The 14,913-nt window shown below is 44.5% G+C and overlaps 1 pseudogene across 1 annotated transcript in view; it reads left to right on the forward strand.

The window, feature by feature from the left end:
• Window positions 1–14,612, forward strand: part of LOC309666470 (ret finger protein-like 4A-like protein 1 pseudogene) — a 28,458-nt pseudogene extending 13,846 nt beyond the window's left edge. Inside the window, exon 2 of the transcript in view lies at window positions 326–14,612. The product of the transcript in view is annotated as a ret finger protein-like 4A-like protein 1 pseudogene (transcript). The remainder of the gene's footprint in view (window positions 1–325) is intronic.
• Window positions 14,613–14,913: the final 301 nt, after the last annotated feature.

Consider the following 14,913-nt stretch of genomic DNA (forward strand, 5'->3'; position numbering starts at 1 on the left):
ACACAATTTCAATTTTGCTTTTAACCCCAGTTTCATCTATTTTAGCTGCATAAGCAAAAGGCCTCTGAGAAAAAGTTGAACAGTATAATCAGTAGCATGTGATAAGCTTTTTTGGGGTCATATTTCCTAGAAAGTGAAGAATGCTAATGACTGGGTAAAAAAAATTTTTTTTTGGTAAATTAGGTCATTTTCAATTCTTTGCTTTCAGTAAAATAAAAGGAGGACCTAACCAAGTTGTCAATAGGTAGATAATTAAAATATTTTTTGATAATAGATCACTGTGCTCTTTTTGACCTATAATTAAGAAGGCATTCAAATAGCACAGTGGCATTTCCATAGGAAAATGCCTAGAACTGAGCTGTCAGGGGAAGCAGCTGGACCTAGCTGAGCAGAGAGGACCCACGGCTGAACACTTTAAAGAAGCAAGTAAATGTGTGGTTTGCCTGACTTATCTTGAAAACCCCATGTACCTGAAATGTGGATATGTCTGCTGCTTCCAATGCTTCGATTCACTGCAGAAGGAGCCTGATGGGGAGGGTTTATTGTGCCCCAACTGCTCTGTGGTCTCACAAAAGAATGACCTCAAGTGTGCTCTCAAGCTCTGAGCTCTGGTTTCAAAGGTTAAGGAGTTAGGGCCCCAGCTGAGGGCTGTCCTGCAGATGAACCCAAGGATGCGGAAGTTCCAAGTGGATGTGACCTTGGATGTTGACACAGCCAACAAGTACCTCATCATTTCTGAGGACCTGAAAACTGTCTTTTGTGGGTTTTTCAAGCAGAAGAAAAGGTCCTGACCTGAGAGATTCAGCCATACAACTTGTGTCCTGGGATTCCCTCTGTTCACTTCTGGCTGCCATTACTGGGAGGTGGACGTGGGGTCCAGCCAAGAATGGGATGTGGGCGTTTGGAAAGAATCTGTGGTTCAACAAGGGAAGACTCAACTGACTCCAGATCTTGGCTTCTGGACTGTGAGTTTGAGAAATGGAGGTGTCTTCTCTGCCCACATGTGCCTTCCGCTGTTCTCTAGGAATGGTTCTTTCTGGCAATAACTGCCCAGAACACAAGGACAGGCTGGTGGTCCAATGAGAGACTCAAGGAGAGTGATCTGTGTGTGTCTTAGAACAAATTATGATCTCCTTACAGAGTCATGTGGACACAACAGAGACCTGAGGATTTTGAGGAAGGAAACAACTGGCTTCAAAGGAGGTATTTTCCAGATTAAACAGACCTGAGACCATAAATATCAAGGGTTGTGGAACTTAATCTCAGGGGAAAGTCCAGCCTTCAGATGATATGCTAATGATCAGGGTGAAGAGACTTTGGAACAGTTTGGAAAAGTGAGACCATGAAGGAAAATGCCCAACGGGAAACACAGTGAAGGGAGCCCCTGGTGCACTTTGAGTGTCCCCTCCCCCCAGTTATGACTTTCGTTCTAAACTTGGATTCTCCAACTGGGAACATAAAAATCTTTCTGTGCCCTCTGCTCAGCTGCTCATGTAGATCTTCTCAATAATTGCCAGGAGTTGTCACTAATCCCCAGACATGGATGAGGGTGATTTGCACTGGGGATAACATTTGCTCCTCATTGGAGATGCCCCGGACTCTCCATGCAGACAGTGTCACCTGTACTACAGATGACGTGATAATGGCACCTCTGTGGGGAGATGCGGTCCAGGGACCCTGTCCCTATAACTATGGCCCATCCTGATTGACACTTCCCTGTACAAAGCTCTGGAGCCAAGTCCAGGCAGATGAGTGCTTCCTTTTGTTCAACCTCAGGGCAGAAAACAGGAGAGAAGGGCTCCCCAGCAGGAGAGGAACTCAGAGCTGTGTTAGCACCATTAGGCAGGACAGGTACTCACCTTGCCTTGTCCTGAGCTGCCCCATTCATGCCCTGGCTGGACAGGTGGAAGGTGGGAATGTGCTGGGGTGTGTATCTGAGTGGGACCAGACCCATGAGGTTCACTGCAAATCCCTGTGCCCTGGAGTCTCTGACAAAGATGGAAAGAGGGATGGGGGTCACTGTGGAATCTGTGATGACCCTTTTATGGCCAGAGTCACTGAGCTTCTCAATCATGTAAAAAAGGGTCTACTGATTTTTTAGGACCTAACATATTAGGGTTGGGTGTACAATTTATGCCAAGATATTCTGTCACCATTCTGGGTGCCCTTAAGTGGTGTGTGTAGGTGTTGCTCATATTTTTATCTAATTGAATGGGAAAATGCCTCATTGTCCTACTTTAACCTGGAGCAGGAGGAGGAAGAAAAAAGAATTTGTAGTGAGATGAAATCCAATTAATTTTCTAGTCTGCCAAAATGGTGTGAATGTTGGAAAATAACCAGTGTATGCCCTTTTTGAAAAATTGGAAATAGGATTAGAATAATGCTGTCTGTGGTAATTCAACACTGCATTTTATATTTTGAAGTACAGTGGAATGTACCTTGGGCCATAGTATTGTCTGTATGTTTCTTTCCCCCCAAATTAGTATATTGATATGTAACCCCCAAAGATGACGGTATTAGGATGTGGACTTTTGGGAGGTGATTAGGTCATGAGGGTGGAGACCTTATGAACTGTATAAGTGCCCTTATAAAAGAGTCCTCAGAGAGCTCCATAGCCCTTTCCATCTTGTAAAGACACAGTGAGAAGGTGCCAGCCACAAATCAGGAAGGGAACTCTCTCCAGAAGGGGACAATGCTGGTGCCTTGATTTGGACTGCCAGCCTCCAGAACTGTGAGCAATAAACTTCTGTTGTTTATAACCCACCCAGTGGGTGATATTTTGTTATAGCAGCTCAGACAGACTAAGGCCAGTATTGAAAAGGACTCCAGGTGGTCGTCACGACTAAGACAGAGAGGCAATGTCTGAGAAAAGGTTTAGAGATTCTTTCCTGGAAGCAACGTGTCCCTCTCCACCCTCCCCAACTCTCCCTGTGTCCTTCTATCCAGGGCCGTGTGCCTGACTCCTTTTTCCATTGTCCTGGGCACACAATGAGCTCTCTTAGAAGGATGTTCTCATTCTCTTAGGAGGTCTCCATAAACCAGCTCTGATTTCTGTGCTGACCTGGGATGAGATGAGTTACACACTCCTCTGCTGACTCAGCATCACATGAATTCCTACTGCTTCCACTGTATTGTGTGCATTTTTAGTCACAGCAGATATAAAACCTAGAAAGTATGAGGAAGCTAGTGGGGCAAGAAGTGCTCAGGCACCAGAGAGAGAAACAACTCCTTAAATTTTGTTTCAGTGAAAGCAGAGCTGGGTCATCAGACGTGTTGTTGGAAAATAGGGCTTCCGAGTCACTCCCTTTGTCTTTTTCGAATGCTTTGCACCTGCTTGTCTTATCACCTGGAAACTGACCTGCCCACACTGATCCTCCCACACCTGTGGGTGAAGAGAGGCTCAGGAGGTGGCAGGCACTGGGATGTGTGTTCCTGTCACAGCACAAGGGCACCATATGTGGCTTCATTTGTGACTGGCTGTGGTGGTGCCTCGTGTGTGACTGTGTGAAGCTGGGGGTACTGGATTGTGCAGGGACAGGTGTGTCCTTTTGTGTTCTGGGTCATGATTGATGGTGTCAAGGAGGCACCTCCTCTGTGGGGTTGGTCTCTGTGTGTCCCGGGAAATGTACAGCCAGGAGGTTTGACCACATCACTCACCCCAGTAAACTCTCAGCCCCATAGGTAGGAGGTCATGGGCTGTGTTTGTGGGAGGAGAGATGCAAGAGGATGAGGGGACCTGCATGAACTTAGGAGTCACTGGGAGGTGTGATGTAGGGAGAAATGTGTGGGGTTTCAGGGGGTTATATGAGGATTTACTGGGCATGAGATTCAAGTCAGATCTTTTGCCAACAAACAGTGTTTGGTTGGATTCATTGAGACTAAAGTTTTAACAAACTATAGAAATATGGAATTGTACAAGTAATTGTTACTCAAAGGAGATTTCTGTAAAATTAAAATTAAATTAGAGGCTTGTGTAGTACAGGTTTATCAAAGAAACTGCAGGGAAGGGATTGCTCTGTGGTAATGAATCAAGGGTAGAGTGGGATTATATATAAGGATACATTAAAAAATATATCAATTAAAAAGAAGGAAAGAAAATGCCTAAAATTCTCATTACTTATTTAATTTAACAAGTTTTTCAGGACGTATGTCTATAAAAATGAAAAATAGGAGTAGAATGGAGGCTGAATCCTGTGTCATTCTATCAGTAACAGCCAAAGATATGGGAACTTATTAAAAAGATCCATCTATTCATTTAGATCAATTGTCCAATAAAGCCTTACTTGCTGTGCTTTATAATTATTTCTCAAAATATGTTATACATTCATATTTCTTTGGTCAATTTTGTACTAAAAATCATTGTAAAGATAGCTCAATCCAGAAGACTTTACAAATACAAAATTACAATGTTTAACCTTCCACCTATGGACAATTATTTCTGTTATTGTAGAGAAGTTAATTGGGTGATCATAGAAAATCTTTCAAATATAAAAATACATTACACTAGTAAGATTCTTTTGGGAAAATATGAGATCAAGGAGAAAAAGGTATGATACAAAATTTCCAGTTGTCAAAAAATAGCTTGTCTGTGAATTTTTTTTTTTTGTCTGTGAATTTTTAAGTGAGTGAGGATGGTTATCAAATTGCTTTGGCCTTTAGGGTCTATTGGATACAAGGTATGACACAAGTTTTACTTAAAAATCAATATTTACAATATGCTAGAAAGTACATTTTTTGAAGCTGTTCAAATTTTTTTAGTTTTTTTTGAAGTATAGTTGATTTACAATGTTGTGTTAATTTCTTCTGTACAGCAAAGCAACTCAGTTATACACACATATATACATATTCTTTTTAATATTCTTTTCCATTATGAAGCTGTTCAAATTTATGATGAAATATTTTAGGTGTCTACTTGAAAATGTAGGGGATACATAGCTTTTCAAAATTCTTTTAGGGAGTATGAGAGAAAAAAATTTGAAGACGAATAATTTAATGTGTCAAATCTTTACAGTTTTATTTTTTTGCATTTTATTTTTTATTTTTTAACATCTTTATTGGGGTATAATTGCTTTACAATGGTGTGTTAGTTTCTGCTTTAACAGTTGTTGATGATGGACTTCATGGGGAAAAAAGTCGACAGGAAAATTTAGAGCATAGAGAAGGGCAGATGTGGGTGTGCTGTTGATATGGGCTCTTGTGACCGAAAAGTAGAGCGGGAGAAATAGTAACAAAAAAGAACAAAATTGTACACAGTTTTCAAAATTCTCAATTTTTGGCCAGCACCTTGAGACATGGCCTCATCCGTTATTTATGAACTTTACAAAGCAGATTTATGTTGAAGTTGGTTCTCTCTTCAGATGGGTTTAATTATGTTGGAGACCAAGACCCCATTATCATTCCCATGATTACTGTGTTCCTGGAACTGTGCTGAGATGCAAAGATGAACATGCAAAAAAGATTCCCTCAAGGAGTTTACAGCACAGAATAAAGCTAGAGCTTAATATAATCTTAAATTGAAAGTCAGTGATCATCTACTCTGAGTATTTTTCATCTATATCCCATGTTTCTCTGCACAAAAGTTAGAAGTAGATGTCATTTGAATTATTTTTAAAGAAGGTGGTGATGGATTTGTGATAATTATAACAATTCCTTAGTGTATATAGTATTTTATAGTTTATAAGGTGATTTCACACAAAGTAGCTCATTTGGTCTTAATAACAACCATTTGTGGTGGGCAAGACGTGTGATTACTCTTGACTTAGAGATGAGAATGCTGTGGCCTAGAAGCTAGAAGGATTAGGTTTTGACCACATCATATGGCCACTAAATGGCAGAACAGGATAGAGCCCAGGCCCTTCAGGCTCCTAGTTTGGAACTTTCCCCATACTACCATGTTGTGACCTGAGTCACTAGGTTTCCTCTCCTGGATGTTGGGAAAGACAGTTCTCTTTGGGCCTCTTCTATTCCTACACATCATGCTGGGTATACCAAGTCTGCAAGGCCCTGACCACTCTTTTACCTGGACCATTTCTCAGGGTTGTTTATGCAGCTGGTAACTTTGAGAGATCAGGTAAAAAGCCCCCAAGCAGTAAGTCTTGCTTACTGCTTGCTATAAAATATGGATTCTTCAAACTCAGTTGTGACACAAACCTACTGCGTATTATCTATCAAGGCCCATCATATTGCCTCTGTGGATCTTGAGGGCAATGGGAACCGAGGAAAATATACTGATACTCATGCTTCTTACTGTGCTGTGAGTAATAAAGTCCTTTGTCTTTGACCCAGGAGCCTCTTGTTTTCTGCCAGCAAGCCATGAAATAGTAACAGGTCAACCTATTAGCTTGTAGGCAGGGTAAAATCAAATCTCAGCCCTGACGTGGTAAGGACACATACTTGCAAGGTGTTTGAGGGCTATGTGTATGGATGTGTAAGGTACGACAAGCCTCAAATAGGGCTTCAAATGGGGTATAGCCCCAGGATCTGAATTCAGGAATCTGAGAGTCCAGAAATAGTTCTTCTCAAAAGGAAGCTGGTAAAAATGGACACACACTTGTCTGGAAATAGCCAAACACAGAACAGACTAGGTCCAAGGGATTTGTTTGCTTATGTGGCAGGTTGGATATTTTATCTATGTTACAGTGTCAGACTATGTAACCCAGGTGTGCAAATATAAAGTCTATTTCTCTGTAATGAAATTTAACTTTGCCTTCTAGTTCTAATGGCAGTAATAGAAGCTTATGAATGTGATTCAGTTGCTTCAAGTTTGAAACTCAGATTCCCTCCATCCTCGTTCTTCATTTCTCCCAGCTATGCCAATGGGGTGGGGTGGGATGAGATAGTTTCTGTCCCTGCTGGCCTCTGCTGAGGTGTGGCTTGTCCCATACAGTCTTGGGCATCTCATCTCTTCCTGCTGCATGAACGGTGTTGTCTCTGGCCCCATCATGGCCTTCAGTTGTCACATTCATATATTCTGAGTTCTCTACCAATCAGGGACCTCTTCTGTGCCGAGTGCCCTTTACAGGCATGTAGCATCTCTTAGTTCCATCTCTTGTGCCCTGCCGGGGTGTGCGGGGCTCTCTGAGGCCCATCTGCTTGGCTATTTGTCTTGACCATTGCTCATCTCTCACTCAGGTGCCATGTTGGACATAGGGTTTTTCTATGACGCTTGCAGACTCTCAGGAAGCATGTATCTCACTAGGAAGCCAGGCTCTGGTCCTTCTCCTTCAGAGCCCTCCATGGACCCATCTGGGGTTTCTATCTGGATATCTAACCTGTTGTTCCCCATGTCTTCTTCAGAATTTGGTGTTGGGGATGGAGAGCTGGGGGCTTTCTCAGGGACTTACCAGTGTCTAATCCCAGTCATATCCGCTATGATTTTCCCCCCCATTCATTACATTTTTACTTGCTTTTAGTCAGCATTTACATTCTTCTCCCATCAGTGGTTTATGTATAAGGTTCTCTGAATCCATGGGCTTTGGATCTTGATATTTAAAGTTAAGCCTCTAGTATTTAAAATTTTTTAAAAAGGAGAAAGCCTCTTTTCCTCTCTCAAACACATGCCACTTACTATAGAAAGCCATGCCCTGCAGACCGCAGTCTCTGCTATAGATTAACCAAAGTCTTCTTGGTAGCTCATAACCCATGGCTTTTGTTCTGCCTGGATGATTCTACCCTGAGGGTGATGTACACAGAAAGTGCCCAATGACTGCTGAATGGTGGGCGAAAGGAAAGGGTGACAGGAATTAAAACACACAGAGTTTAATGATAATTTAAAAATTGCCCCACTACCACTGGGAAACCATGCATGTTTCCAGGATACTCACCAAGAGATCATGGTGTTCCCAGGAAGCTGGCTAGAAGGAAATTGCAACCTACTCAATTACACTGCAACTTGCCAGGAATTAAGTAATGGTGTTCTTGGAACTGGAGAGTACAGTGTGGGCAGTGTTTATCTAACACTGTGCTGAAGAGTCTGGCCTTAGCTTCTGAAGACCAGCAGGGTTATCTAGATGGTAACGTCTCTAGAATGGAGAGCAGGTCATCAGCTCATTCAGGGGCCCAGCTTTTGGGGGATAGAGTTGATGGATTCCGTGTGAAAGGCAGGGCCCTAGCTGTTTGATAGCAGTTCTCAACTTTTAAGAGTCATTTAGGAGGAGTGTTTTAAAATGTTGATTCCTGGAAACAGCCTCTAGATAATCTGATTCATAGGTGTCGGTTAAGGCTCAGGAATTTACATTTTAACAGGCTTCTTCTGGACCACATTTTGAGAAGATTAGATGCGCAATTGAAGTGGCTAGGATGAAAATTAAATAATCAGTGACAGTACCACCTTGAGATCCAGGCCAAAGGGCTCCTGCTTTCGGGTCCTTGGTCTAGAGGACCCTGTTCTGGCCACGTGATGGGGAATCAGTGAGCTTAAGGGGATATACCAGCTGGAGCCTAGGACAAACTTTCTAGACCATGATCTGGGTACTGGGCCCCTGGAATTTTCTGCCCAAATGGCACTGAGCTGGCTCCCAGGCTCTACACAAGCTTCTTCCCTGGTCTGAGCTCCAGAGGGCACACCCTGCTGTAGGCAGCCTTCGGCCTTACTGGTGGCTAGGGGCAGCTCTTGGTGGGGATGTGGATGGAGCTTGGCTGTGTGAGCTGACACACCCGCTAGTGGCTGGAGGAAGCCCTGCATGGAGGGCCAGCTATGGGACGTGGGAGTGTGGGCTGTGGGCTGGGAGCTGGCTCTCCCTGTACTGCTGCATTCCTATGCCTGGCATTCAGGTTCCCTTTGAAGGTACGTTTATCAGGAAGAAGAATAGAACATGTTTCCTTCAACAGCTTGTTAGCATGGATTATAACTTCTAAATATGTAGAAGTTTTACTTTTGTGGGCCTTCACTGGATTCTTGCCTCATGTCCCATGAACGTTAAGGGCAGACCTGATCAATGTTTTCAAATGATTATCGTCTTAGAATCGATTTCTTCTGATCAAGAAACTGTCCTTCAAGCCAAGGACCGGGGAAGGACAAATAGAGGAGAAAGGAAAGGAAATGTGACCTTGGGCTTGGCCACCCTGCGGGCCCAGTGAGGGAACGGGTCAGACCTGTGTGACAGGACGAAACTTGATGCAGCCCTTCCAAGCCTGCCCGCTGCCAGTCCTCTGACTGGGTGGGGGATCGGGTGTGGCATAATTCTGTTGGCGGGGAGGGGCAAACCCAGGCTGTCTAATCTCTTTCTCTCTGGGATTCCAGCCTCTCCCACAGAAGTGAAGTTGCCTTAACTTTTTCTTGCAGTGAGATAGAGTGTGGAAATGTGAACACTTTCCAGAATGACTTTAAAATATTTTCAACCATTTAAAAAAAAAAAAAAAGGCCTGTTCACAGTTGAATCAATTATTTTATAAGTGGATTAGCGAAAGAAACATTGATTGATTTTTTACGTGTTTCACACAGACTGGCAGGTGTAAAAGGCATCATTTCATGACATTCACTCTTCTTGATACCCTATACCACATACTCTAATGGAAATATTCCTTAAGATACCCAACTACTTTTGTTTTAGTTTACTGCTTCCATTTGGTCTGCTATATAGAGTTGTCCAGGTTGTATACTGCACAACAGCACCTACCCTAAAAAATGAGTCGGGGCTGAAATCTAACCCACCTTCCCCTTGTCAAGCTGAGTGCCCTAACGTGGGCCTGCATCCACCAGAAGGAAGGGTTCCTTTTCCTAATCACACAAAATCACAGTCTGCTCTTCTAATCACACACCTCCAGGCCCAGGTCCATGCAGGAGGGTCCCTATGTGTTGTCATGGTAGTCAAACATTTGAATATAGCATAATGTGTTTTTCTAAGAGGATTTCCCTGCTAGAAAGACATGCCTGAGCAAAGAGCAGAGCCTGCCGTCTGGTCAGATATGGTGCCTATTATAGATCAAGAAATTAACATTCTGATGTATGATTAGCTGGAAACAGCTCCCCAGAGTCTGATCCTCCCTGGGTGAATGGGCAAAGTTGGATTTCTAGATCAACAAAGCTGAAGATGCTACACTTGTGGTGGTGACTTTTTACAGCCTCTGATGTCCCAGACAGAACAACAAGCCAGTTGCATGAAATCCTCTGAAATCATTTGAAATCAGTTGCAGTGCGATAGGGGTTTACCTTGTAGATGTGAAGAAAGGAAAACTGACTGGTACTAACATATTACTCCCTGCATGCATTTTCTACCCTCTTACTCTGCTTTATTTTTCTTCATCTTACTTGTCACTACTGGATCTTATATTACATATCAGTTTGTTTATTGACACCATGCTTAATGAGTTCCTGCCACTGTCTAGTAAATATTTGTTGAATGAATAAATGAATGACCCATAAAGATGCAATCCTCAGCTTTTGTAAGGTTGCTGTGAGGTTTTGTAAATTAGGTATAAAGACTGCCCTTTCATGGTCCATCCTAAGTGGGCATGAAATCAATCAATTCTGGGCTATTGTGAGAAAGGGCATGTCAGCTGCAGAGATCCCCAAAGTAACTACAGAGTAGAGGATGCCAGGATGATGCCTATGTTAGAGGATGGTAGGAGTCTCTTAGGAGACACTCAGCTGGGAATTTGGTTTCTTCTTCCTCTGAACCCCATCTCCATTGCAGCAAAGAGAAAGAATGCTTTTCAGGGAAGGAACAGGCAGCCGCAGCAGCCATGATTTCTATGAGTCCCAGAAAAAAAGCCAAGCTTCACTACTGCTTTTAGCTGTGTAAGAAGCAGGTACTGGGCTTCCCTGCTGGCGCAGTGGTTAAGAATTCGCCTGCCAATGCAGGGGACACGGGTTCGAGCCCTGGTCCGGGAAGATCCCACATACCACGGAGCAACTAAGCTCGTGTGCCACAACTACTGAGCCTGCACTCTAGAGCCCACGAGCCACAACTGCTGAGCCCACGTGCCACAACTACTGAAGCCCGTGCACCTAGAGCCCATGCTCTGCAACAAGAGAAGCCACCGAAGTGAGAAGCCCGCACACTGCAACGAAGTAGCCCCCGCTCGCCCCAACTAGAGAAAGCTCGCATGCAGCAACGAAGACCCAATGCAGCCAAAAATTTAAAAAAAGGAAGCAGGTACTGGAACAGAATTAGCTACAGCCAGAAAATGGAGGTGATGAGGGTTCTCTGAGAAAAAGTGTTTGAGTAATTACAGCTGGAAACTGAATATTTATTATATTGGCTTTTTATTATATTTAACATGCTGGCTAGTATACAGGTTTCAGACCAAGGAAGTAATTAGTCCAACTGGATCATCATTAGTCATGAATATAGAGGAGGACATCTCCTACCCTCCCTCAATCCTGCCCTCTTCTGGGCCTGCTGAAGCTCACGGTCCATTCTTAGCAAAACCCGATATCCTCAGCCTCATCCCTGGAGGTTCCCTCCACCATCTTGCTCTGATGGAGACCTGGCTCTTTGCTGAAAACATTGTCTTCCTATTCTCCTGCATTCCTGTCACATGGTGAACATGGTTTTCTCTGCCACAGTTTTGTGCCATGAGACTTAGAGGTGGGATGCATTTCCTTTTCACTCCTCATTGCCAATTCTGGATCATTCTCTTTCCTCCCTAAAAACGTCTTGCATTGAATGTCAGGTCGTCAGGTAATGTCAACCGTTCCTCTCATTTTGCTGACATCCACCATCTCAAGGTCCTTCCTCTGTGCTCCTGCCTGGTGGCCACAGTCCTATTCCTGTCTTGATTCTTGGCAGTTTCAATATGCACATAGATCATCTCGCCATTCCCCTGGCCCTTCACCTTTCGTCACTCTCACGGTCCCTCCAGACCCTGTCATTGCCCATCCCTGTATGCCCTCCATAATCGCCATACATGCACCCCACTCTCTGACCCCACCTCCTCTCTTCCCAGTGCACACCCTCTAGCACCCTATTTGCCAGGGCTGTGTAACAAGTCACCACAAACAGGGTGGCTTAAACAATAGACATTTCTTCTCACACAGTTCGAGAGGTTGGAAGTCCAAGATCAAGGTGTCAGCAGGTGGATTCCTTCTGCGGGCTGTGAGGGACAATCTTCCTCTCCCTTGGCTTCTGGTGTTTTGCTGGCAATCCTTGGTCTTCCTTGGCTTGTAGACACATCACTCTAGTCTCTGCCTTCATCTTCACGTGGCGTTCTCCCTGTGTGTGTCTGTGTCCAAATCTTCATTTCTATGAAGACACCAGTCATGTTGGATTTAGGGGCTCACCTTATTCCAATACGACCTCACCTTAATGTAACTAATGACATTGGCTGTGACGCTATTTCCAAATAAGGTCACATTCTGAGATACTAGGACTTCACCATATAAAATCTGAGAGGACACAAATGTAACCTATACATCCCATCTCCAGCAATCCTTCACTTCCACCAGGACCTATAATCTTATCCTGTGTGCTCCCTGATGCCCTCCGACCTCCGGACCCAGCTCCAATGCCACTGTATCTCATTAGAATCGCTCCCTTGCCCACTCATCGCAACTCTCACTTTGTTGAACTTTCTTGGTTAAGCCACACCCTGGGGAAGTCAAGCTCTCCACCTACTTAGTGCTTGAACCCGGGCAGCCAAATGTGGCTGGAGAAGAATAGCCATGTGGACTCTTCTCATTTAAAATTCATGAATGTAAACTCTGAGTGGACTCCTAATGCTGCTGGGAAACACTCTCTCCTCTGTCATCAATTTCCTCTTCTCTATTGGATCATTGTTATCACCGTGCAAACACATTCATACTTCTCTTCTATTAATTATATAAAAAACCTTTCTAGACACCACATCCACTAGTGGCTCTCTCCATGTAGCTCTACTATCTCTGCTGCTTTCCGCAGCACAGTGCTTCCAGAATTGTCTATGCATCTGTCTCCAGTTCCTCTCTTTGCAAGCTCTTAAATCCTTTCCAGTCAAGTTTTTGACCCCTCTCCCCAAAGTTCTCATGTCAAGTTTACCAAAACCTTTAAGATGTGATGGCTAATGGTCAATTGTGGTATTCATTTCATATGATCTGTTAGTGACAATTGACACAGTTGATCACTCTCCTTCTAGAAGCAACTTTCTTCACTCATCTTCCAGGATGCTGCACTGTTTTACTTTTATCTCACCGGTTCATCTTTCTCAGTCTCCTTGGGTGGTACATCCTCTTCCCCCAGCCTCTGGGATGCCCAGGGCTTTGGACTTTAGACCTCTTGTCTTCTCCATCTACACTCACTCCCTGGGTGATCTCAGCCAGTCTCATGGATTTAAGTATGACCCAAACCTCAAGTTTATGTCTCCAGCCTGGATCTTTCCCTTGAAAGATAAGCTGATATCCAGTTGCTTCCTCAGTTTCTTCACTTGGATGTCTAGGTTGTCTCTACTTGACATAGCCAAACCTGAACTCTTGCTCTCACCTCTGCACCTGCTTCTCCATCCTCACCTGCTCAGGCCAATACTCTGGGGTCAGCCTGTCTTTCTCTCACAGTCCGCAGGGATTGGTGTTGACTCTCCCTTCAGAGGGTATTTGGAGTTTGAGCCCTTCTTCCCACCCCCACTGCGGCCACTGGTCCACACCACATCGCCCGGTTGATGGCTCAGTCTCTGCCTACTCTCCCATCCCTGCAGCCTGTTTCTAAGGCAGCAGCTGAGTGGTCCATGTGACACTTCAGCCAGATCGGGTCCTTCTTCTCCTTGAACCCTACAGAGGCTCTCTGCTTCACTCAGAGAAAAAGCCAAAGTCCTTATGTGGCCCTGCTGGGTCCGGGAACCACCTTGACCTTCCTGGCTGTCCCTCTTCCTCTTCCCTCCTTTTCCCTCTCCTCCTCTTCCTTGAACACATCAAAAACACGTCCTCCTCATAACCTCAGCCGTTGGTGCTCCTTCTGCCTGACCTGCCCTTTTCTCAAGTCACCCCATGTCTTCTCCCCTCATTGCCTTCAAATCTTTGCTTAAATGTCATCTTCTCAATGAGGCCTCCCTGACCACCCTGTTTAAAATTCCAGACCTTGTCTAGCATCCTGGATCTTTCTCACCCTACTAGATTTTTTTAGAGCATGTTTTAGAGTTTCATATGCTATATGATGTACTTATTTATAACGTTCATGGTCCTGGTAGAACGCAAGTTCCATGGTTTTTATTGGTGCTTATATTCTTTCCTGAGCCTAGAACAGTGTCGATACCTAGTATATGCTCAGTACATATTTGGTGAGTGAATGAACGGAGGGTTACCTGGCCCTGGGCAACAAAAGAAAATGGATTTGCAAAAGGAGGAGAACATGCTTGGCTGGGAGTGTTGTGAAGAAAGATAGTTAATTAATGCCAGAATCACTCTGCAGTTTTATCTGGACACCATTTGAAACCTGTGGTGCAAAGGTCAACGTGTAATTTAATTGTTCTCAACTGAGCATGGTTCAGCCCTAAGCACAAGTCAGTGAAAAATCCTCAGTCGCTGTTGTAAAGTACTGAACAACAGAGGCTGCCTTCTTCCCCATGGAGCCCTGTCACAGAGAGGAGCCAGGGTAGCTGAAGTACAGGGTCTGCAGGGCAGGCAGACCGGATGATTTCACCCTCCACGTCGGTGCCTGATCGGGGTCTGTGAGAGTCAGGATCTGCTCATGTTAAGAATGTGCTTTTTAGGGCTTCCCTGGTGGCGCAGTGGTTGAGAATCCGCCTGCCAACGCAGGGAACGGCGGTTCGAGCCCTGGTCTGGGAGGATCCCACATGCTGCGGAGCAACTAGGCCCGTGAGCCACAACTACTGAGCCTGCGCGTCTGGAGCCTGTGCTCCGCAACAAGAGCGGCCGCGGTGGTGAGAGGCCCGCGCACCGCGATGAAGAGGGGCCCCCCCTTGCCGCAGCTGGAGAAAGCCCTCGCACAGAAACGAAGACCCAACACAGCCATAAGTAAATAAATAAAAGTATTGTTATTAAAA

This window comes from Balaenoptera physalus (assembly GCF_965194825.1).
Source record: "Balaenoptera physalus genome assembly, chromosome: 8".
Taxonomy (NCBI): Eukaryota; Metazoa; Chordata; class Mammalia; order Artiodactyla; family Balaenopteridae; genus Balaenoptera; species Balaenoptera physalus.